Raw genomic sequence first — 22,654 nt, 5'->3', positions numbered from 1 at the left:
ACAGGGGGATAATTTCCATTCGGTGACAGAACACCGTCATGAATTCATCTTGCAAGTGGCTTGTTTAAAACATTCTCATTGTTTTTGTATGGGAAACACTTCAATACAAGCAGTCCTAAAAGGCTTTTTCTTCCATTCATAGATACATCACTGAACTAAGAACAGCTTAAAAGTAGCATCTAGAAACTCTAGTATTATGGATCTGTTACAGGTCTGTTAAGCAATGCGCTGGATGCATCACGTAGTGAATTGAGTGGTGAGTGAGGCTCTGGAGGACAGTGGGTGTGATGCAGACTGGACGAAAAGAGTCCAGAGAGAGCTGAGTGGGCGGTTGGGGGAGGCCATCAGGGTCCTGGGGGTCCTGCACAGACTATATCTTTTACGCCAAGTGAGATGAGAGCCTCTGGAGGGTTCTGAGCTAAGAACTTGGCTTGAAAGTGGTGTTCAAGACAGGCTCCAGGTTCTGGGAGCAGAGGTAGGGATTCAGCAGGGGGGCAAGGCCACTGGTTTGACCAGGTGGCCATCAGAGGGGGCTGAGGTGTGCTTGGATTCCAGATGTGTGTCTAAGGCAGAGCCAGACAGGGTTGGCTGGTGGATCAGATGTGGAGGGGCGGGGGAGAGAGAGAGAGAGAGACGGGGGCACCATGGGATGTTCCCAATCTTTTTCCTGAGAACCTGGAAGGATGGAGTAGCCGCGAGTGTGATGAATTAGACTCTGTAGGGGCAGCTTGATGGCAGAAAGCGGGGGGTCAAGACTCTGGAATTTAGTTTTCAGCGTGTGTTTTTGAAGGAGAAAACTCAGCAGAGATGATAACACACCATTTAGAGAACCATCCGGCTTTGCGGGGAGGAGCTGGGCAGGACATGTGCAGAGGGGCTTGTCAGTATATGAGGCACATAACGCTGTGAGATGGGTCAGGTCCCGAGGGACTGGCCGGGATGGGCAGAGAGAGAGCTGACCCCATCCCTGGTCCACACGGTCAGCAGGCTGCAGTCCAGAGCTGGGAGTGATGGTGTCTGACTCCCAATCCTGAGAACCTTTGGCTTCACCATCGCTTCCCAGACCACCCGCTCCAGAGACACCTGGGCTACTAATTAACGTGCAGATGCCTGAACTGATCGGACCAGGACTTTCCAGGTGAGGTCTGGGAATGTGAATTTTTTAAAAAAGCCCCCATTCCCATCCCTTGCTGAAAGCTGTGCCAATTAAAGGGAGAAGCACCCCTCTCAAGGCAGGGCAGACTGTTGAGGTAGCAACTGAGACTGGCAGCTCCTTAGAGCCCCTCCCACTCAGGGCATCTGAACAGCCACCCCTTTTGCCCTGAAGTTACAACCCCTCAGATCAGAAGGCACTTTCCCACCACTTTATCCAGCTTCTCAGAATCCCCCAGGGTGGCTCCGAGGAAGCACTCCTGTCTTATCACAGGAGGAGACAAACGGGGATCTGCTAACATGGACTAGAGGGGACGTGGGGTGAGGACCAAAAGCACCTGGTCGTACGGCAGGCCACGTAGAGGTCGCACGCTGCAAGGACAGGATCAGCCCCTCCTGGGGGTCGGCTGGCTGTCCACTGGGGATGCAGAGGAGACACCTCACTTGAGATGATGTGTGTTTTTTTGGTGGGAAAGGTGAATCTGAGCCGAAAGAACATTCCCTGGATTGTGACGACTTCAACCCTGAATTTCTAGCCTGAGATTCATGCCTTTGATAACTTCTTTCCTTCTGTATTACAGAAGGAATTCCTGTCAGAGGAGCAAAACGATCATCTTAATAGTTATTTTAAAGTAACACCTTTATGAACATAAAGTTCACATACCACACAATTCACCCACTTAAACTGTAAAGTTCAAAGTCTTTTTGGTACATTCACAGAGTTACGCAGCCATTACCGCAATCGATTTTGAACATTTCGGTCATCCCCCAAAGGACCCTCATAGCCATTAGCAGCCATTGCCCACTTTGCCAAACCACCAACGCCCCCAGACCCAGACCACTAATCTACATTCTGCCTGATCTAGACATTTCATATCAATAGAATCATACATTATGTGGTCTTTTGTGGTTGACTTCTTTCACATAGGATAAAGTTTTTAAAGTTCACTCTTGTTGTAGTGTGTTATCAATACTTCATTTCTATTTATAGCCTGAATAAATAGCCCATTGTATGGATATACCACATCTTATTAATTTGTTCAGCAATTGATGGACATTTTCCTTCTTTGGGGCCATTATAAATAATGCTGCTAAAAACATCTGTCTGCAAGTTTTCATTTCTCTTGAGTAGATACCCCGGAGTGGAAATGTGGGTCAGATGGTATTACTATGCTTAACATCTTGAGGAAATTCCAGGTTTTTTTTTGTTTTTTGCAGAGTAGCTACATTTTACTTTCTCACCAACAGGGTCTGAGGGTCCCAATTTCCCCACAACCTCACCAATGGCTGTTATTACCTGTCTTTTTGATTGTATCCATCCTAGTGGTTGTGAAGCAGTACCTCATTGTGTTTTGATTTGCATTTCCCTGATGACTAATGGTATTAAGTATCTTTTCATGTGCTTATCGGCCATTTAGATGTCTTTTATGGGGAAATGTCTATTCAGATACTTGGCCCATTTTAATTTGTGTTGTCTTTTTATTCTTGAGTTTTAAGAATCCCTTATATTTTAGACAAAAATCTCTTATTATATATGTAAACTAGAAAATTTTCTCCCAATCTGTGGGCTGTCTTTCACTTTCTTGATGGTGTCATTTGAGCAAAAATGTTTTTAATTTGATGATAACAAATTGATCTATTTTCTTGTTTGTTTTGTTGCTTGTGCTTTGGACGTCTTATCTCAGGAACTGTTGCCTAACCTAACCAAGGTCAGGAAAATTTGTGCTTATGTTTTCTTCTAAGAGCTTTATAGTTTTGATTCTATATTTAACTATTTGTTCCATTCTGAGTTAATTTTTTTATGGCGTAAAGTAGGGGTAAATTACTTCTTTTGCACCATTTATTGAAAAGATTATTTCCCTCATTGAATTGTCTTGGCAGCCATGTCAAAATTCAGTTGACCACAAAAGTGTGGGTTATTTCTAGGTTCTAGTCTATTCATTTCATTCCATTCCATTTCATTCCATCCAATTCCATTCCATTCCACTGATCTGTATGCTTATCCTTATGTCAGTACCACATTGTCCTGATTGTAGTAGCTTTGTAGTAAGTTTTAAAATCAGGAGGTATGAGTCCTCCAGTTTCGTTCTTCTTTTTCAAGATTATTTGACTATTCTAAATCCCTTGAATTTCCATATGAATTTTGGGATCAGCCTATAAATTCCTATAAAACGTCATCTGGGATTTTGTTAATAATTAAATCTGTATATCAATTTGGGAAATATTGCCATTTTAAGAATTTTAAGTCTTCTTATCATGATCTGGGAAGTCTTTCTACTTATTTGCATCTTTAATTTTTTTCAACAATATTTTATAGTTTCAGGTATGTATTTTGAATTTCTTTTGTTAAATGTATTCCTATATATTTTATTAATTTCATACTATTAATATTATAAAGAGTTGTTTTTTAAATTTCAATTTTAGATTGCTCATTGCAAATGTGTAGAAATACAATTTATTGTTTATACTGATCTTGTATCCTAAAATGTTGCTGAATTTGTTTATTAGTTCTAATAGCCATAATAACTTGGTGGGTTCTTTAGGATTTTTTACATACAATATCATCATTCCTTTCCAATCTGCAGGCCTCGTATTTATTTTTCTAATCTAATTTTTTCTAGTCTAATTGCCCTGGGTAGAACCTCTAGTACATAACTAAACGAAAGGATGAGAATGGACATTCTGTCTTGTTTCTGATCTTAGGGGAAAAGCAGCCAGTCTTTCCCCATTAAGTGTAATGTTACCTGTGAGGTTTCTTGTAGGTTCCCTTTATCAGACTGAGGAAGTTCCTTTTATTCCTAGTGAATTGTGATTTTCTTTCCTTTTATCATGAAGTGTTGTTGAATTTTCTTACAGGCTTTTTCTGCATATATTAAAACCATTGTGGTTTTTGTTGTTTATTTTATTGATATGGTGTATTATATTAACTTATATTTGGATATTCAAACAACCTTGCATTCCTGGAAATCCTTTCTGTATGTTGCTGGATTCAGTTTGCTGGTATTTTGTTGAGGATTTTTACATGTATGTTCGAAAGGAATGTTGGTCTGTAGTTTTTTGTGATGTCTTTATCGTTTTGGTACCAAAGTAATACAGGTCCCCATGGAATGACGTGGGAGGTGTCCCCTCTTGTACCTTTTAAAGGAGTCTGCGACTAATCTGTATTCATCCTTCCTTAAGTACTTGGTAGGACTGACCAGTGAAGCCATCTGGCCTACCAAGTTTCCTTCTTGGTATTTTTTTCTTTCTCCTTTTAAAAAATATTTAATTGTGGTAAAATACACATAATGAAAGTTACCATCTTAACCATTGTTAAATGTACAGTTTAGTAGTGTTAAGTATATTCGAATTTTTGTAAACCAAATCTACAGGACTCTTCCTCACCTTGCAAAACTGAAACTCTGAAACCTGTTAAACTCCCCATTCAGCCTACCTGCCAACCCCTGGCAATCTCCATCCTACATTTTGTCTCTATGAATTTGGCTACTCTAGATCCTTCATATACGTGACTGGTTTGTTTCACTCAGCATCATGTCCACAGGGTTCATCTATGTTGTAGCTTGTGTCAAAATTTCCTCCATTTTTAAGGTTGAATATTATATGGTTGGACCACATTTTGTTCATCAATTCCTCCATTAATGGACAGTTGTGTTGCTTCCACCTTTTGGGTATTGTGAATAATGCTGCCATGAATATGGATGTGCAAATATCCTTTTGAGATCCTGTTTTCAATTCTTTTAGGTGTATACTCAGAAGCGGAATTGCTGGATCATATGATAAATCTATTTTTTGAATTTTTGAGGAACTGCCATACTGTTTACTTGTCATTTTCTGTGTGTGTGTGTGTGTGTGTGTGTGTGTGTGTGTGTGTGTGAATAGCTGCCATCCTAATTAGTGTAAGGTGACATTCCATTGTGGTTTTGATTTGTGGCTGTTTGTATATCCTCTTTGGAGAAATGTTCATTCTCCAAGCATTTTGTCCATTCTTTAATTAAGTTGTTTGTTTTTGTTGTCGTTGTTGAGTTGTAGTTCTTTATATATTCTGGATATTAACTCCTTATCAGATACATAATTTGTAATTTTTTTCTCCCACTCTGTAGGTTGCCTTTTCACTCTGTTGATTGTGTCTTTTGATTCATGAAAGTTTAATTTCAATGTAGTTCAATTTCTCTATTTTTACTTTTGTTGACAGTTCTTTTGGTGCCATAATAAAAAAAAAATCATTGCCAAATCCAATGTTATGATGTTTTCCCCTATGTTTTCTTCTAAGAGTTTTATAGTTTTAGGTCTTACCTTTAGATCTTTGACCGATGTGGGTTAATATTTGTGTATAGTGTAAGGTGAGGGTCCAAATTCATTCTTTTGATGGGGATATCCAGTTGTCCCTGCAGAATTTGTGGAAAAGACTGTCTTTTTCCATTGAGTGATCTTGACACCCCTGTCAAAAATCATTTGACCGTATATGTAAGGATTTACTTCTGGGCTCTCTATTCTATTCCATTGGTCTGTATGTCTGTCTTTATGCCAGTGCCACACTTTATATTAGTTTTGATTACTGTAGCTTTGTACTAAGTTTTGAAATCAGGAAATGTGAGTCTTCCAGTTTTATTCTTCTTTTTAATGATTGTTTTGGCTGTGTAGGGCCCCTTGAGATACCACTTGAATTTTAGGATGGATAGAATAGAAATTTTTCTGCAAAAACACTGTTAGGATTTTGATAGAGATTACAATAAATCTGTAGATTTCTTTCAGTGGTAATTATTATTATTAATTCTACCTCTTTATTTGTTTTAGGTCTATTCAGGTTTTACATTTCTCCTTGAATAAATTTTAGTAGTTTGTGTCTTTCTAGGAAATTGTCCATTTTATCTACATTATCTAAATTTTTTGCATGCAGTTATTCATAGTATTCCCTGAAACTTCTATATATTTCTGCATGATTAGTAGGAATATTCCTTCTTTCATTCCTGATTTTTATAATATGAATCTTCTCTTTTTCCTGATCAATAGTAGCTAAGTTTGTCAAATTTGTTGATATCTTTGAAGAAATCTTTTGTTGATTTTTCTACTATTTTCTCTTCTCTATTTCATTACTCTCCACTCTTATTTTTATTGTTTCTTTCTTTCTGCTTGCTTTGGATTTAGTTTGCTCTTCTTTTCCAGTGTGGAAACTCAACCCTATGAGCTTGACCCAGAGCCCCAGTGATCCCAGTCGGCCGTGTCTGGGACAAAGCCTCTGCCTTCTGAGTCGGGGCCTCTGTGTCAGAATGAAGCCCCAGCCTCTCGGTCACACTCACCAAGAATTTAGCCTCTGCAGCTTGGGGTTGTCAGGGTTGAGAAATTCTCCAGCCTGCCCTTTCTCATCCAGTCCCTGGTTATTGGGAGCTGGGGAGTCAAAGGCCCCATCTTCCTGGCCACAGAGTCATTTGGGACAGCGATTCTGTCAGGATGAGCAGGAGAGAGGCAGGGAGGGAGCAGGTCATAGCTCTCACTGTTCTTACCAAGACTTAGTAGACATTGTGAATAAATACACCTTCATTTGCTTAAAGGCCTTAGGGACATTTCCAGAGACTTTAAATTGTTTTTAAAAATAATGTTCACCTGTTTTGGTTGTTCTGCTGGGGAAGAGATCTGCAGAGCTCCTTTGCTGCCAATCTGGAGGTCTCTTCATAGTCTTACACTATTCTTCTCATTATCAGTAAGTAAGTCTAAGAACTCCTGATGGGGAGGGAATAGAGACCAGAAGTGAGGTAGTTAAGGACCCGGAGCATATGAAGACCTCCTGAGGGCATAGAGCTGTTGGCCAGAAGGTGCTGGAAGGCCAGACGCCCAGCTGGGCACATGGAGATCACCTACAGTGCTGCCAGTGGGAATGCAGTGGGTAGGATGAAGATCCCAAAGGTTTTAGGACATGGAACCAGAACTTGTCACTGAGGCCTGATGGAGGTGGTGGCCAAGGTACTCTCACCCTGTCATTTCTTGAGAAACACAGGTCACACCTCATGAAGCTTCCCACGCCTGGATGGGGTCAGTCCTCACATAAGCAAAAGCCACGCAAGTCTTTACTGAAAGTCAAATGAGCTGGTTAATTCTCTGAGGGTCATAATGTCAGGCTCCGGTACCGGAGGGATAGAATTACAAAAGAAGAAAAAGAGGAAAGGAAAAGGAGAAGGAGGGAGGGATCCAGGAACTCAGGGTCTCACCCCCTGACTGGAGCTCAAGAGAGCACGTGGTTGCAGAAGCAACAATAGGAAAGTGGTCTCCGTAGGTCTCTAGATGCCAATGGAATGTCCCACTCTGCTTGGTTGGCTTTATTATACACAATACAGAGAGTGAAGGATGGATCTGGCTCCATCACTGGTAGCTGGCCACACCTTCCCTAATCTGCCTTAATGGACTCCTCGCCTCTTGAAGGAAAAGCTTGAGTCTTAACAAGCCTCCATCTACCAGAAACCAAAAGGGGCTCAACCTGTAGGTGGGAGGACCACAGAGGGAGGGCAAGCCTCACTGTGGTCTGTGGAGGGATGCTGGGGGAACGCGATGGATGAGTCGATGGATGGAAGGCTGACACTTCAGTAGCACCAACACTGGGTAGGTTCTCTTCCTCCTGAGTAGACCCAGAGCCCACAAGGCATTCACGCTCTGCTGGAGACATATGGTGATCAGGGGACAGGTCACAGCCAAGGGATGATGGATGGGTGAGCACTGTGGGAAAAAAGACGTTCCTTCCAGTCCCAGCACAGACAACTCTCTTCACACTGACTGAGTGTGAGAGGGGGTGTGCCCCAAAGTATGTTCTCCATGAGTGTGTGTTACGTTTTCTCTACTGAATGCATCTTTGTACTAACCAGTTGGCGTGTGTAACTAAGGGTTACCTACATCACGCACAAGGTATTCTCGGGAGTACAAAGAGGAGAGGGTGGTCATGCTGACATTGTGGTCCTCCTTGATTTAGTGACCTGGGTTCTATTATGGCACAGCTTCTCAGCTGTGACTCTGGTGACATTTGGGCTGAATCATTCTCTGTGGTGGGAGCAGCTGTCCTGTTCTTCCCAGTTGCCCACACACCAGTTATGACAACCAAAACTGTCTCTGAACGTTGGCAAGCGACCTTTCATGGGAGGGGGGGTGCAATCTCCTCCAGTTGAGAATCCCTGATGATTGGAGGTGTCGTTGACACGTGTCACATTTACACACTTTCCCAACATCTGGCTCAGCATCTGGAATATGCAGTTAATGGTTGATAGTAAATAAACTTGTGGGTGAATGAACATGAGTGGGGCAGTTGAGACCAGTTGAATAACTCTGTCAGTTCCCAGGTTGGGCATAAATTCTGGGCCTAAAATAGTAACAGTTCATATGCAGGGTGTTGAAGTGGAAGGAAGTACATCCCAATGTAAAGTGCTGGGCCAACATGAAGGCATCTTCAAAGTGGAAGATACAAAGTTGGCTTAGATAATTCTTCATGATTCATCAACTAAATGCATCCATACAAGGGAGTCGTATTTCTTTGGAGAGAGCTGAGCTGTATGTCCACCCACCCGATGGAATATCATCCTGAGATCCATGAGAGGTGGGTGCGAGATGACCCCCAAGGGTTTTTGTAGAAGTTTTCCTGGGTGAGCTGTATAGTGCACCCCTGGCCTCCTTCCTGCCGAGGCAAGCGCTGGGGAAGTGCCAGCGCTAACACAGAGTTTGTATGAGGGGACGCAGGGACACAGTCCAGAGAGGATGTTTGGGAGAGTGTGCTCATACCTATCCTGGTACCGTCCCTGGAAGATGAGGACAAATGTCCAGTTGACGTAGCCCAATACGTGGGCATGTTTCCCATGGATGGGGAAGGGCCACCCCAAAGGGAAGTTGCTTGGGGTTGTCCTAGACTGTCTCCAGGAGGAGCAGGGGGATATTTCAGGAGAGATGGGCCTCCAGGAGGCTGAGGACATGGAAAGAGTTGAACAAAGTTGTCCAGACGGGGAAACGTTTGAACATGCCAAGGGAATTACAGGAAGAGATGTCCAGCTGTGAAGAGTCACCTTGAGACATTTGTCTGTCCTGATGGTGAGTACGACTGGGCCACCACCACGGTCCAGCCAAGTAGGATGCTCTTCAAGCGTCTTTTCCCTCCCTGCCCCTTCTCCGACCACTGGGGGTCTGGGAGCGTGGTTAGCACAACTGAGGAGGGCCAGGCACTAAGCCAGGGCACAGAAAAGATAAAAATACCTCCCCCTCCTCAAGTGCACACGAGCTCTCGACCCCAAACCTGAACCATGGGATGGTAAAGTCTCAAGTTTGAATAAAGTCCAGGGCTGTGATGACTTCAGGGGGCTGGCTGTTTTAATTACTGATCTGAGACGGTGCTTTGTGACTCAAAAAGACCATAGGACATTTTATTACCAGAGAATGACCAAAGCAGTTATGTGGCTGCCCTGAGTAGTGAATCAAGCTGTTAAAAAGTGTAAAAAGACATTGGGAAAGAACGATGCTCTAGAATACTCCCCACGTGCTTCTCTGAAATGGACGCGCTTACATCAGTTATGTGGCAGTCACTGTTTTTAGATCTTTTAATGGGTTATAACACTCAACCCTCACAAATACCCTAGGATATGAGTAGTAAGATCACTTTTTATAGTGCAGAGGGGTTAAGCCACCTGCCCAAATTCACACAGCTAACAAGTGGTGGAGCCTGGATTTGGGTCAAGAAATCCAAGGCCAATGTCTTTGGCTGCTGGAGTAGAGGGGGTCGCTCACCGATCACAGATGGATGAGACTCAGGGCACCAGCTGAGGGGCTCCTTGCAGATGGATGGTGTATGCATGACAATACAGCCAACTGTGAGGAAACCTGGGATGAGGGAGACACGAGAAGGGGTGATGCTTTCCTAGTGTCCACGAAGGAGATCATGAGATGGTTACCAGGCAGGAATGGGAAACCTGATAACATGATGCCCTTGGCCAATACTCATCAGCTTTCTGTGTGCAAAGGTTGAGGTGACCGTAGCTGGACCCCCAGACCACCCTACAGCACCCGTCGGGCTCTCCACTGTCACGGCTTGTTGAGGGCGGTCAGATAGAGCCTGAATCTGTGCTGTTTTACCTTTGATTTCTGTCGGTGTCTATCTGAAAGCCACGTTCTTCCTTAGCGAGTGTTATTTAATGGGGTTTCTGCCCATAACCCTACACCAAGAGGGTTACTGTTACTGTTGCTGTTTCCAACAATGAATCAGGGGCACACCAAAATCAGCCTGTGCTCCCTCCACCATGCCTGGAAACTGCTGACTGGATGCTGGGGAGGCGACTTAGCTCTGGCCCTCCCCTCTCCCACCCACCCTGCAAGGTCCGTCAGCTCCCTTCCAGGCTCCGATAGTAAAGCTGGAGCTCCTTGGGTTGGACCCCCAGGGAGCAGGAGATGCCAGGCTTTGGAATGTCCCCTCCCCATCTGTAACCTGAAGTTGATCCTTCAGAACAGGGTCCAGCTGCAAGAGGCCTTTGGCCTCCTGGACATTGAGCTTTGTTCTAGGGGCTCAACAGCATGAACTCTGGAGTCGGAGTGTCAGGGTTGGATCCCAGTTTGCACTTGTTAGGTCTTGGTCTTGGGCAAGTTCCTTCACCTTGCACCTCAATTTCCTTGTCTATAAAATGAGGTCTATTGCACCTCCTTCCCCGGGCTCTTGTAAGAACTGAACGGGTGAATACGTGTGAAGCCTCACAACGATGCCGCACCAGGTGCTGCATTTGTCTGATTATTAATAGTTACCATGTTGACATGGGAGCACCCTTACATTGTTTGGTAGAATCACAAATTTTGCTCTTATTTCACGCCATCTTAGAGTGTTGAGGGAAGGAAAATATTCTTTCAATTGGTCTGTTGAGATGTAGTATGATTTCCTCCCAAGATTCGTGTTAAATTAAAAATTAAACATGGATACTGACTTGACTGACGTAAATTAAAGACCATGCCAAGTATTTTACATGGGCTTTATTCTTGCTCTTTACTAAATCCGTTCAAGCACTGGACCAACAAAGTGCCAGGCGCTGTGCAGGGGCTTGAGGATGACAACAATTAAGACCCGGCACTGCGCCCCCCACCTCGGGTCCTAGATCCCTAGGGAAGCAGAAATCTCAGTCCACTAGCAACAGTTCAGTGTGAGAGAAACTGTAACAGGGACACTCAGGTACATCCTTGTGAGTCTTCTCAGCAACCACAAGTTGTCTAAGGTTAAGGAAATGTCGACACCATCCTACTGCATTAAAATATACATAATATATGGCTTTGAAATATCAAGATTTAATTTCCTTCAGGACAATGTCTTGAAAGTTCCTGCTTCTCTGTTCATTCTAGGAAAGTATGAGTGGAAATGCATCAGATCTGGGATGAGAGTCATTTAGCAGAAGGCAACAAATTACCTTCCCAATGAGGGAGCAAGGACCCCCAGTCAGCTGGCACACCTTCTCCCCACACACGTGCTCCGGGGGCCACAAGACGGTCACTGGCATGCAGCCCAGAAAAGCTCAGCTCCTTTCAAATGGCTTGGAGCAGATGAGCATGTAAGATGCTGCAATATTCTAGTAATTTATTAATGATATCGCATAGCAGGTGTTGGCAGCATTTCTGTGTGGGTTTTTTTTTTTTAATTTTTTTTACAAGAGTAGAACTTGTTTCCTTCCAAAGTTTGTAAGCTTAAAAGAAAAATGGGAGAGGAAATTACTCCTGGGGAGAAGCAAACCTGCCTTCCCAAGCAAGGGAATTTTCTAGAGGTAAAAGTATGATAGAAGCAAAGGGGGCTCTTTCCTCTCCGGAAAAGTCAACCGGGGGCAGGAATGGTCTGTGCAGGAGTGAGGGGGCAGCCCCCCTGTCTAGCAAAGCCTGCGATTCATTTCACAGCTGTGTGCTGAGTGCCTGCTGCGTGTGGGGTGCCGTCTCGGGGGCCCCGTGGTGAAACGGGTATATCCTTATCCATCGCAGATATGCTGAGAATAGGGCAAATGATTACATACCACGCTTAGAGTGAGGCAAGCATAGTTTTCCAGTGGTTTTTGTCCATTAATTTATTTGACCGTCACACCCATGCGATCATATCTCGTCACTGAGAGGAAACTGGATCACAGAGCATCATGTAACGGCCCCAGGCCAGGGTCTCACTGCTGGGAGTGGTGGACCCCAGACTGGAGCTCAGATGTCTGCGGAGAAACTCAGAGAGGGGCTCAGATGTGGTCAGCTGCTGATGGTGCCACGCAGTGAGCTCTCCTGGTAGCCCGGGGAGGTGAGGTCGCAGCAAGACTTGGAAGGGTGTGGGGTTGAACTGAAGGCTAAGCCAGAGGCGCCTGGAAGGTGAGTGATGGACTGAGGGTGAATAACGGAGCAGGAATCCACGAGAGCTTTCCAAATGGATGGACGGGGGTGTCCCTGCCCGAACACCTGCCCCGCGGGCTCTGTCTGGGATTCTGTTCACCACCTGCCCTGCTCGCTGTGCCTTCAGCACCTGGGACAGTTCCCGACACAGCAGGGCTTCCCCGGCCATTTACTGACTGTTCCCAGGAGGTGGAAGGGCTCGGGATTCTGTTTGCCTTCACAACAATCTCTCCCATGACCCTAGTTCACTCAGTTGTTACAACAGCTCTGGGAAGCAAACGGCGTTCCCCATTCAACACATAATCACACACATTATTTTATTAACACAACTTTATTTTGTAAATCTCTTCAGATGAGCCATTTTCTATAAAGAGCAACAGAGGAGAACACACATGGTAAGCATTTAAGAGACACAAGTTTGGGGCGTGCATGTTGTTTTTTATTACAATTTTGGAAAAGTTAAAACAGAATCTTAAATGAAATCTGTACCCGTAGTTTTTGCTCTCTGGGATGGGGTCGATGTAACCTCGGGGACTCTGAGGGCACTGCTTGGAAGCTCCCTGCCTGTGCCGTGTCCCTCTCAGCCATCTGGTATCTGCCATCCGGATGTGGAAAAAAGGAAGAGGAGGAAGGAGTTTGAGGTTGGAGGTGGACATGGGGGGCAAATGGGAGGGGAGGGAGCAGGACTGATTACAGAGGCAGCAAGCATCATGGGGTCAGGGTTTGAGCTCTCACTCTTAGGGTATTTTTTATATCCTTCCCTCAATCACAGTTCCAGAATTGGGACATGCCTCATCTCAGGTTGCCTTGGCCTGCTGTGGCTTGAAGCAGGGTTTCGGTTCCCGGCCAGAGACTGAAGTCAGGCGGTGGCAGTGAGGGCACTGAATCCTAATCACTAGACCACCAGGGACCAGTGGTCAGTGACAAGGCCCCAGGCCTTTGGCTTCGCAGAAACAAATTCCCACAAAGATGGAAAAGAGTGAAACAACTAAAGTGTTTATTAGGAGGAAAAATAGTACATGTGGATAGACACACGGGCAGACTCAGAGAGAGAGTCACGCCCTCGTGGTGGTTTGAATCACTTACATGGGGCATTTCTCTCGGGTTTCCTCTGGCCAATCATTTTGCTTTGCTTAGTTCTGAGTCCATATTTGGTTTATCTCAGGATCCTCCCATGTGTGCGTGCACATCTCTTAGCCAAGATGAATTCTAGTGAAGAGGGCTGTGGGTAGGTTGACATCACTCCGTTTTTGGCCTCCAAGGAGCCTTTCTGTGCATGTATAGTCAGGTAGGTCTCCTTGACCTCGAGAATAAGGAATATGTGGTCTCTTATCTGGGCAGGGCTTAGCTCCTCCTCCTCCCCATCTTCGAGTATCTGTCCACAGGGGACAAACTCCAGCTGTTCAGCCTGGAGCCATTTACCTCCTGCCTCAGGCCCTTTGGGGTGGCTGATGGGCCCCCCAGAGGGTCCAGACCACTGAGAAACAGTCACACCCAAGTCTGCAGAGCAGAGAGCTCAGTGTCAAGATCACTGGATATCAGGATCTAGACCCACACCAGAGCCCAGGGCAGAACTCAGCTACTATAGGAAAAGCAAGGGATCTGGGCATCTGGAATGGATACAGGACTTCCCAGGTGCCCTAGACAGTGGCTGTCACCACCTGTCTGGTCTTTCCCTCCTGGGGTTGCTCATGCAAAGAAGGGCCTGGAATATCTCCCTCTTCTCTCCTAAAGCTGATTACGGCCTCAAACCGCAGCCATGATGCTTACCAGATGCTTTTTCTAAGTAGGACAGCTTTGAACAAGGGCCCCTAAATCCCTGGTATCCCCAGATTTGCTCAATGTTGTCCAGCATCTTCAGTTACGGCCCCAAGAAGCCAGCAAGCCTGGCTCTGCAGCCTTGAGGTTTTGGGAGCTGACAGACAATTTTGGTTACCAGGCAACCACTGATTTTTCATAACCAACAAGTACAATGCCACACATGATAAATTTATCAGATAATAATGCAGCTTCCCCACATCACCACACACTGATCAAACCCCAAAGAGCTGTTTTGCAAAGGACTTGGGAGCTTGAATTAAGCAAGACCCAAGAGACACAACTTGAGAGGAAAAATGTCTGGGGAGGGGATGGAGGCTGTCCTGAAAGAATCAGCTGCTGCTGGCTGGGTCCAGTCACTGAGACTCTGCAGGGCAGGGCTCCATCCAGGGCAAGTGTCAGCTGGCCAGAGGCCTGAGAGCACCAGGTATCGAAACATCTCCTGGTCAGCCTCTGACTGTGGCTCTGTTTTCGTGGGAGGCGGTCTGTCACGGGAACCTCTTCTCTCCCTCTTGCCCTCGGGAGAAGAAAGATCACAGAACCCTTGGATGGTATGGTCTCCTCAAGTCAGGGAGAACCACAGTTCACGAAGCTGATCCTCAATTACTTGGGGGACGAGTGAGTCCCCCTTGACCTCTGGCAGCCATACCGATAGCTCTTCAGCTGGAGGCTGAGGAATTTGGCCTGCTGTGCCTCTGAACGGAGTCTGGGCACCAGCTCATCTGGGGACAGAAGGGGACCACCTCGGACGGCATCCTGACGACCGCGGCGTCGTGACCGCACAGCCAGGCCACTCTCTGGAGCCGCCACCTGTGCGTGGGTGTCCGTGGGGCCCAGCCTGGTGTGGGCACCACCTTTCCTCCCAGACACGTGAAGGATCATGGGACAGAAAGAGCAGAACGTCCCCCAGGAGGAGGGGATGCTGCCTGCCGGGACCTGCGCCTCCTCTCTAAGCGTAACGGCCATTCTCAGGCTGTTCTGGGCCCCTCTCCACCTAAATCACGGAGTGTGCCCTAGCTGTTCCCAAACAGCCAGATGATGCTGGGGACTCCTTGCTATTTATAACCTCTGTTAACATTTACACTGTCTGCCCCCGGGAATTCCATGACTGCTTTTGGTAAATTCCTTCTGGAGAGAAGATGGGGCGGTGGAGGGAAGTGAAAACACCTAGGTTACCGTAAACACTCAAAGCATCATCGATACTGAAACCTTTTGAGAATGCTGTCTGTTTTTCATAAGGTCTTTCCGCATTAACTCTGAGATGGTGGCACACCCCCATCTCTCTTAGGGAGAGCTGTCATTGAACTACTCAGCCAATACGAGCTGGGCGTTTCCACGTAGAGAAATGGATGTTGGCGGATGGTGTGGGTTAATGGAGGTGGCTCCCGCCAAGGTACATGGGTCCAGCACCTGCCGCAGAGCCGCGGACCCTCACAGACCCTTAGCAGTGGGAGGTGGGAGGTGACATGCTTCCTGAGGACACAAGGAGTGAGAACCTTTGCTGAAGCTTGGGAGCTACCTTTGTGACATTTGGCCTCACAAGGGGATGATGGATTCCGTTCAGCAGGCATTTATGGAGCCCCTCCTGTGAGCAGGTGCTGTGGGAGGTGACGGTGGGGCTCACAGGTAAATCAGAACCTGGTCCTCCCTGGCTGTCTCAGTCAGCCCAGGCTGTGTAACAAACAGCACAGGCTGGGCGCTTCAACAACAGACATTTATTGTCTCACATTCTGGAGGTCAGAGATTAAGATGCTGGCAGAGCTGGCTCCTCCCGGGGCCTCTCTCCTGGGCATGTAGATGGTTGTCTTCTCCCCGTGTCCTCACGTGGTCGTCCCTCTGTGTGTGTGTCCTGACCTCCTCTTCCGGTAAGGACACCAGTCATGTTGGATCAGGGCCCCCACCCTAGTGACCTCACTGAACTTGATTTACCTCTGTAAAGACTCCATCTCCAAATACAGTCACCCTCTGAGGTCCTCGGGTTAAGACTTTGACATATGGATTTGGGGGCACACAGCTCGGTCCTCAGCACTGGGCCATGGGCCTCCCTTTACCCTGCCTTGTCACTCTTGGGAGGGACCCCATGGCCGCACCGCGAGCCATCCCAGCTGGCCGCCCAGCTCCTTGATGCCTCTCTTGCTTTCTTATCCCATGGCCTCCCATCTACTCTGCCTCAGCCGCTGACCCCAAGGACCGAGCAGCAGTCCCTCAGCACAAGAACATTCCTTCTGCCTTGGCGACCCCAGCCTGCACGGAGAACCCCAGCCCTCCGCCCTGCGTCCTGCTCTATACACCGAACCGTGAGCTCACACGCACGTGTTGAGGTCCCACCCCCACTGTGACTGCATCTGGAGCTGGCACTGTACAAGGTTTCGTTCCTGAAAACAGCTGAGAAAAATACCTGGACGGTGCTTTGCGTCATGGCCACCTCGGGACACACACAACTCGCCTGGCACTGACCTTCAAGGTGCGCCCGCGGAAACTAGCGAGAGGGGCACGGCCCCTCACGCCCCATAGTCTTTCCAAATCTGTGTAAAGTTATCACATCATCATAAAGTTAAGCTAATCTCCAACAGTGCCGTGTGGCTTGTTTGATGCCAAACGAAAGTCACTTTGGGAAGTTTGCTTTGACAGCTGGTGGAATAATGCGGAGATCAATACGCAAAGCTGGCTCACAGGCAGCGCTGGGGTGGCGGGCCTCACCAGCGGTCAATAGCACACAATTAAGATAATAAAACGTGAGCACCGGCAGGGGCCTCCGAGGTCAGCCGGACCAACCCCTTCATTGAGCGGATGAGGAAATTGAGTCCCGACGTGGCCTGGCCGAGGTCGCCCGGCGGTGTCTGCGCACCGAGGCGTGCACCCCTCCCACTCCCTGTCCCCCCGCGTCTGACCGGCTCCACCCGCCTGGGGAGTCCTTGAGGCCCTGTTGTTACTGCACATTCTTGTTGAGAGATTCATTCACGACTGAATGCAGTTCCCAGCGGCACTAGATTTATAGCCCCAGACAGACTTGTGCGGAGTGGTTCTCCTTTTCCACAAGACGGGGTGTGAGGACCCTCGGCGCTGATCTGAGGGAAACCCAGAGCCACACAGACCCCGTGTGCTGGAAATATTGCAGGACATGGAGTGGGTGTTTTTTCCATCTGCAAAACACTCTGGGTTTATCGCTCCATCTGCCCCAGGCATGCACATGGTAAGGATCATTTTGGTGCCATAAAGACTTCAAGCTCATCAGCATCAACTCTGAAGCCAGCTGGCTTGGAGCAGAGCTGGGTGTGTCTAAAACCAGACATACCGCGGGTGTGTGCATTTAATCCATCATAAACGAGGCCTCCAGAGCCTAATCACCTGCTATTCCCTTTGACTCGAGAGAGAGCAGGTTGAATTGAATATTGTTGCTTTTGTTCGGGGAGATAGCAGAGGCTGAAGCAACTGTCAGTAGCTGATAATGATTCAGATTGTGCTCTTGTGAAATGGAAATGGTTGGAAAGATAAAGGAGGCTGAGTGGGAGAGGGCAGGCTGGAGCAGAGATGGGATTCTCCCACCCTGCCCCGGGAGGATGGCCTGGTGTAAACAAAAGGCACACCCAGAAGGCGCCCCTTTGGAGTTTAAACTGAGCTGATTTTCTGACGCGCGCCTGAAATGCACAGAGCACGGTGGGCTCCACCCCCTGGGAATTGCTGGCTCCCGTCCCCCCTGGATGACACTGTTTGATCAAATTTTATCGCAGTGACAACCAACAGAGGCTTGTAAAACCTGCAGCACAAAATGATTTATTGCCTCAGATGGAACCCCCCCCTCCCTCCCTCTGCATTTTGAGAAGCCTCATTGCTGGAGACCGTAGTGAAGCTCTCCAGCTACCCCGTGGCAGAGACGGCATCTGGGTTCCAGGAAGACCTGGGCCGTAGGTGGAAAAGGTGACCCGGGGGCCCAACAGGTGCCCGCAGGTGCCAAGGTGCTGTCACCACGGGGGGCTTCAGCACCTGCTCCCCCCAGCGCACTGAAACCTGGCCCTTTGGGGTAGGTCTTAGGCATCTTTGCTTTCTTAGGGGTCCCTGGTTAATCCTAATAGAGCTTATGCAGACCAGATGAAGAACAAATTATATAAATAGGAGAAAACAAAAACAAAACCACGATGGCAGCAGGGGAAGGGCTTTCCCTGCATCACTTGTCAGGAGGGGGTTAGGGGGAAGTCTGAAGACCTGAGCCCACCCCTCAGCGTTTAATTCTCCATCTGAGGATGGGGCCCGCATGTCTCTGAGCCCCACCCGGGTGCCCCGTGTGGCCGTGCGGGAGAGAGGGCTCAGAAAGAGCTGGCAAGAGTCGTGTGGTTGGCGGGTGCGTCGTGCAGTAACCCAGGAACCCCCGGGCTCCCCCCTGCCCCGTGGAGTGAGGGGAAGGTCGCCAGGGCCCCTGTGAGTCACAGAGGCAGAGAAGCAGGAGGGAACCCAGGGCCAGGTGAGGCCCGACGTTCTAGGCACAGAATCTGGGGATGCAGAACCAGCGGGCCAGTGGGCTGTTTATAGCTCCGTGCTCCCTCATCCATCCTGTCCTCCTACGGACCCCCAGGTGAGAAAGGGGGGACTGGGCCACTGAGGCCTGAGGTGCCAGGCTGGGCGTGCAGCCACCTCAGGGGCTAACACTCGGACAGGTGGGAGACGCCTGGGACCAAAGGCCCCCAGGAAACCCCCTTGGCGTCTTCCCGGCCTTTGCAGTTTTAGGTAATGGTCTAGGCAGTCCTCGTCTGTTCTCATGCAAACACACATCTGTCCCTGCTTTTGGAAGTTACAGAGAGAAAATCTTTGGCGCTGTTGAAGCTTGGAGGGCAGCGGGGTGACATCCAGCAGCATTACATAGACGTTCGGCTCTCAGACCCAGAGAAACTCGCCGCCCCCCCCCCCCACACACAGGGCAGGGGGAGAAGTGAGCTGCCTCAGTTCCGGGCTGCGAGACCAAATCACCGCAGACTGGAGGCTTGTAAACAGCAGACGCTTATTTCCCGCAGTTCTGGGGGCTGGATGTCCTGGACCAGGTGCCGGCGCGCTGGGTTCTGGCGAGAGCCCTCTTCTGGGCTGCAGACAGCTGTCGTCTCCTGTCCTCACACGGGAGAGGGTCTCTGGGTCCCTTTTATAAGGATACTAATGCCACCCGTGAGACCCCACCTCCAAACACCCTCGCGTCAGGGATAGGACTTCAACACAGGGATTTGCGGGCAGAAACGTGCACCCACAGCCTGGCAAGCATCCCAGGGCGACAGCAGCGGTAGGTGTGGGATGTCTTGCAGCCAGGTAACCTGGAGGGATACCTGGAGGAACTCCTTGTGGGTGGGGCTCGGAGCCCGGCTTACGGAAGGCCATGCAGCCGTTTGCTGTTTATATTCTGAGGGTTATTTGTGATCGATTTTGTGATCCTGTTAGTACAGGACCAAGTAGACCTCAAGCAAACACTATGAAAAGGAAAACAAGGATTATTTCACACTGGTAGGAGACAGAATCTGTAAAAGTAAAAAAAAACATTTACAAGGCACATCATCAAATATCAAAACACACAGAACAACAGTAAAAGCCACGTGGAAAGACAACTGTAAACGAAACTGCAGTATAATAAAAACCTTGACATCTGAGCATGACGGTGGCAGTGGAAGTAAATGTTTACGGCACGTCACGTGGGTGATTCTCTAACACGTGCCACTGAATATGTGAGAATCCGGTTTAGAGGCAGACACACGCAGACACAGGCTCCCACCCATGGCCAGAGCAGGCGGCTGGTCAAATGTGGACAGAACACTCACAAAAGCGTAGACCAGGCCACAGAGAAAACACAGGAGTTACCCAGACAAACTCATCATTGTGTCTGTTATGCAGTAAAATAAACCCAGAACTCAGTAACAGCCTCCAAGAGAACAGATGGACAGAACTCTGGTCTCTGGAGCTGGAAACACCGGTGACGTTGGCTCACGTCGCTGGCCGAGGAGATTTCGTTGTTGTCACTTTTGTGTACAGAGTCCAGCCCTTCTGAATAGTTATCTTAATGACACTCAAAACATAACACTTGACTGAAACGATGCTTCCTGTGCATTCACAGCCTTAAAATAAAGCAACATGAACGTTCCTTGAACTGAGGAAGTTAGAAAAATAATGGAAAATCTTGAAAAATCCACAAGGAATTATTATTAGAGAAAAATAAGAGTAGAAGAAGAAATAAATGAATTAGAAAACAGTACACTTTATAAACATTTGTTGTGCTATGTACTTCAGAAATTAAAATTTTTAAATTCCTAGGAATTCTAACCAGAAAGGGAACTAAAACATGAGTACAGATGTAGATGAGGGTCAAATCTGTACATTTAAGTGGTTTACAATAGTAAATGTAAACCGATAAATTGGAAAACAGATCTTTGATAAGTGGATGTGATTTCAGACAACACAAGTTATCAAGTTGATTCTAAGAGGTGGGAACCCCCAGGGCTCTGAGTGCCCACCTCCCAGGGCTCAGGAGAAAGCTGAGCAAGGAGCTTCTCTCACGTGGGACGCCTGCGTGCAAGCTCTCGAGGAGGGAAAACGCCATGTTAACATCGCCAGCTGGAGGACGGGTAAGCCAGTGCCCAGTGCGTGGACAGTCCAATAGCTATTTGTTGGATTGAATGAGTGAGTAGAGGATGAATGAATGAACTGTGTTTGGCCGGGGCACAGGGGGCTGGAAGGATCGTGGGAATTGCAGGCCATGGGCAGCTTTGGTCTGACCTCCATAGAGGATGGCCAGTCGAAGCCCACCTCTCTTCTCATCCCATGGGCAAGGGCTCTCCCCCTTTTCCGTGACCTTGCCAGCCCGCCAGCCCTAAGGAGCAGCAGAAAGTGTGCAGGAAAAGACCTTGAACATTGGATGCCAAGGCTGGGAAGGCAGAGACCAGGGTGGCTCGTTTCTACAGGGAGGGGCTCTGGGCATGGGGGGAGGGTGGGGTTGCAGACGTCCACATGCCTCTCAAAGGGGTCCCTCAGCTCCCCGTGTCCGCATCCCCCGGCTGCGGGACCCTTCCTGCAGGGAAGACTCACTTCCCGGGTCCTCCCATCCTCCACCTCCTGTGTCTCATGGCACTCCTGTTCCTTTGGGTTCCCATCTCAAGTCTGCATCGTTTACGATGCTACATCTGCACCTGGACACTCACTGCTTTTTTGTAATTACTAGTTAATTACTACTCCCCCCAAAATAAAATGGTTAGCTCCTTGAAGGCAAAGGACCTTGTCTGTATGTTTTACGGTTTCACCTCGAGGGTCTGTTCTGTTTATGTAAACATTCGTCACTTGTGGAAGGAAAGAAGAAAGGAAGGAAAGAAGGGAGGAAGGGAGAGAGGGAGGGAGGGAGGGAGGGAGGGAGGGATCTTCTCCCGCCCGGGCTCTGGCCCAAGGTCAGCTCAATGATACCCCCAGTTGGTCATGATGTTCTCTGAACCCCAGCCCTGGAGGGGGGTCCCGAGCCCCCACCACCAGGAGGCACTTTGGAAACGCCCAGAGCTAATGCTGACGTGTGGCTCTCAATCCAGGTTTCCCCATAAGTGCTTCTGTGTGTCTGGAAGGGTGTACTCTGAAGGCCCTGCCACGACAGAGGTATTCTTTTCTTTTCTGGAATACCGTTAGCTGGTGGGTATTGAGCGAATCATTATTGACAGTAGAGCCTTCTTGGATGAGCGCCTTCCCTGCTCAGGTATAAACACCTGATGGCCAGGTAGGCGTGTGGTAACCCCTCAGGTGGGCAGACAGCAGTGAAACCCGCCGTCCCATGGAGATCTCTCCAAGTTCATCTCATCACTGCTTTCGCCCAGGGTCGACCCCTGCCGCTGCCTGGGGATGATGTGTGTTCCTGACGCCCCCTGGGGTCAGGGCCTGTGTCTCTCCTCCTTTTCTCCCGGTCACTCAGAAGACAAGCCTCCTGAAATCCAGCCGGCCACGAAGCGGAGCCGTGGCCGCTGCTCAGTTTCCTCCGTCCGTGCACGTGGAACCCACGTCAGCCTGCGGCCGCCACCCACCACACTCTAGCTGCGGTCGCGCTTCCCCCGGGGGCGAAACGCAGCCCTTAGCCTGTCCTGCCCGTGACATACCCAGGGCTACAGGTCCGTGCTCACGTGGGCTGCATTTTCCCAGTTTGTTGTCTCTGTTTCAGCTCCTCAGAGAGCATCTTCTCTGGGCGAGGGCTGGACAAAGAGGCTGAGTCAGGGAGATAAACAAGAGACCGCCTCCCCTCATCTGTCTTTGTTTTGTGCTTTCATTTAAGGATAAAGAAATGGTCTAGTATAGGATTGCAAAGGGAATAGCAGGCCAAGCACACGATTCCCCACAG

Source organism: Physeter macrocephalus, chromosome 6 (genome assembly GCF_002837175.3).
Source record: "Physeter macrocephalus isolate SW-GA chromosome 6, ASM283717v5, whole genome shotgun sequence".
Lineage (NCBI taxonomy): Eukaryota > Metazoa > Chordata > Mammalia > Artiodactyla > Physeteridae > Physeter > Physeter macrocephalus.
This window is presented reverse-complemented; position numbering follows the sequence as displayed.